Below are 3658 nucleotides of genomic sequence, written 5' to 3'. Positions count from 1 at the left end.
ATATTAGACAGGAGGTCTCGTTAAGCGACAACGATAAAATCATACACAAAAGGCGCCAGCCCAGCCCCGTCCAGTGCTTCCAGGTTTTTCAATTAAATGAATGATGGTCTCTAAAAGAATAGGACCGGACCAAAATTTGTAATAATAGTAATCGAAGGTATGAAGATGTGAAGATATATTTGCTAGGCTATCAATATATCGGGAAGTGACTGATCTAAACTGGTTAGCGGTTGTAGAAGTTGAGTACAACATACCCACTTGTGATCTGGTGCAGATGCATGACTGAGCGCCTTCAGCTAAGTGAGTCCATTAAAACTAATGCAGTCAGCAACAAATGTCGAAGATTTAAAAAGCTATCGATTTCGGGGATTTATTTACCGCTACAACACGAACGAAGACTAAAGGAATTGTCACCTCAAAGACTAATTTATGGACTATTATATCTATAAATTCTTATTCTATAATAATTAAGTATATATATATATATATATATATAATTATAAGCTTTCGATCACCTCATTAACTACTATAGTGAACGAGAACACAAGTGGTGTGCTACTGATGTCGACAGATATAAGTAGTATATGTCATCAATCGAAAGTGAAATGTCTGGAGGCAGAAAGTTAACAAGATCGAAGAAAAGAAGACGAGAACAGAGAATGATTGGTGTGGAAATAAAGGAACAATAATGTCTGTGACAATCGATGAATATTCTGCATATGAAGTATTTACTGTATGATTATCAGATTTTACTAAGAGACTCTGTACTTTTGTATTCGAATACATTCGATTGTCCTTACTTGTGTTCTCATTCACTACACAACTATTGTATGATTAATGACTAGATTTTGCTTACAATACTTTCCAAATACGACAAACAAGATAAAAAAGTAAATTATAAGCAAAAAATTAATGTTTCACATGGCATGAAAAATTCACTACAACTATAAAATTTAATGGACTAGATGAAACATTGATTTAGAGGATCCACCTAGGGGAGTTGGAAAACTCTGATTCCAAACCAAAGGTGCACATGAGCTCCAGTATCCTGAAGGAACAAATGGTGTATGAACTAATTATTGGTCACCGGCTACCATGGAACTGCATCTCTTCACGATGCGTCATTGCCTTGTGGATTAGACTTTTAGGTCGAAGGCTCCGGGTGTGTCCTCCTAAGGAAACTATTTACTTCAGTCTGGACACTCGGACAGTCTCACAGCCCATACACAAGTTAAGTGACTTGTGTGGTACTTATGTATTCGGTGCACTTTGTACCAATATCTATGTGTCTAAATAAATAAATAAATACACTACACAAGGTTTTAGATGAATTACAATTGAAATTTTTACGAGTAAAATCTTCCTCCTACAACCATTTGTTCCTTATCTCAATTTTACAATGTTCAGTCATTACTTTGTCTTCTAATTGATATGTAACTCAAATTCAAGGTAACTATTAGATCTTAGTAACTGATTCCTAGTTAAACAGCATCTTACTTACTTACGCCTGTTACTCACAATGGAGCATAGGCCGCCGACCAGCTTTTACAAACCCACTATGTCCTCAGCCTTCTTTTACATATCTATTTTTGTTTATTCTTCCTATATCTGTCTCCATTTATCGGCGTAATGTGTTCTTTGGTCTCCCTCTTCTCCTTGGCCTTTAGAATTCCATGTGAAGACTTGTCTTGTGACGCAGTTTGGTGATTTCCTCAATGTGTGTCCTATCCTTTTCCAGTGCTTCTTCCTCATTTCTTCCTCCACTCGAATTTGGTTTGTTCTCTCCCACAGTAGGTTGTTGTTGATAGTGTCTGACCAACGGATCCGAAGTATTTTGCGTAGACAACTGTTAATAAACACCTACATCTTCTGGATGATCGCCTTTGTAGTTCTCCAAGTTTCCATCTCACACAGTAGAACTGTCTTGACATTTGTATTAAAAATTCTCACTTTGGTGTTGGTTGACAGTTGTTTTGAGTTGCAGATGTTCTTCAATTGTAAATATGCTGCTCTTTTTTTCATTATTATTTTGCCAATCCGCGTCTTCACATCCGCATCAGATCCACCGTGTTCATCAATGATGTTGCCCAGATATGTAAAGGTTTTCACATCCTCCAAATCTTCTCCGATTGGTACATGCTGTATTGCATCGGAGAGTCTTGCTTTTCCCTTTTTTTTTATATTGAGACTTACTGCTGCTGAGGCTACTGCTAGTTAAACAGCATACTTCTACAATAAAGATTATAATTTTTAGTATTTCTTATCTTGTTCGTGCTTCAGATGAAACAAATGCTATAAAAATATTGATTCGCAAAAATTATTTAATTTTTCAATAAATACATTTAAAACTGTCAAATTACTTATAAGATTCAATGAAGTATTCAGGATTTAATTGATTTACTTACCAGAAGATGGTCCACCAGGGTGCTTGGTACCTGTGTGGTAGCGCCACAGGATTGAGCTGTACTGTTCGCATTGTAGCGTTGAAGCCTATATAGTGTCTGGTTCTCCTATGGGATTGAGCTGTACTGTTTGGGTTAAGCCTGGGCAGTGTCTGGCTCTCCCGTTAAACGGGTCTAAGCCGTACTGTTTGGGTTGCCGCGTGAAAGTCTGGATGGTGTCTGGTTCTCATGAAAACCAGTGCAAAATTACAGTGGCCCATAAGGGTATATTATATAACTATAAATAATAACTTACTACAAGATACCAATGTAGTCGTGTTCATGAAATGAATATCATAAAAGTATAAGATCTCCTTGTTCTAAAAAAAAACAAATCAATAAGACGAAACGGTCGTCCAGTGCTTCCCAGTCGTCGACTGAAAATTGTTGGTGTTAAGACGGATTCACACTGGCGTTTTGGTCACATTAATTTAGTCAGGGGTCATAAGCCGTACAATCGGGTTGATGTGTGTTTCAAGATTGCGTCTAGGGTTAGTTTTGAAGTTTAGGATAGATTCGTCTGTCATATACAATCTATAGAGACAGAATTGAGAATTTACTGCGTTTATCACAATCATTCTTACTCTGTACTTTCTGAGTAGTACAGATATTTCTACTGCTTACCATACGTTGTACGTTGACTTTGAGAAAGAGTCTAAATGTCGTGTCCCCTATTTTGATTGGTATGTATTATAGTATCGTACGGAAATATTTTACAGTTAAATAACTTTTCCTCGTAAATAGAAAGTGTACACCTTGACATAGCACTTATTATGATAATATTTAAACTGATTACTAGTTTTTAATACTCATGACCATTTTCCTAAAAGATATCAGTATGTGTAAACATATTAAACCGCTGTATTCTAACTATCAGCTTGTATTTGCACCTTTTTTTTTAAATTTTAATCTATGATTGAAATCATCAGTCAATTGAAGCTAGACCACCATGGAAAACCTGGAAGAACTGGACGGCCGTTTCGTCCTATTTTGGGACTCCTCAGCAGTGCGCATCCACGACCTCGCCTCGAGAGATTCGAACCCAGGACCTACCAGTCTCGAGGCAGAGCACTTGAATCTATGAGATGTCCCCACAGTTATGATTCACTAAAATTAACTGGAAAATGACATTTCTCTTGGTATATATATGGCTTTATTCTGTCTATTAGAACATAACAACTTATTAGAAGGGGGTTTTGTGGAGATTGTAGTAATTT

This window comes from Schistosoma mansoni, chromosome 2 (assembly GCF_000237925.1).
Source record: "Schistosoma mansoni strain Puerto Rico chromosome 2, complete genome".
Taxonomy (NCBI): Eukaryota; Metazoa; Platyhelminthes; class Trematoda; order Strigeidida; family Schistosomatidae; genus Schistosoma; species Schistosoma mansoni.
The sequence above is the reverse complement of the archived record's forward strand: the minus strand, read 5'-3'. Positions refer to the sequence as shown.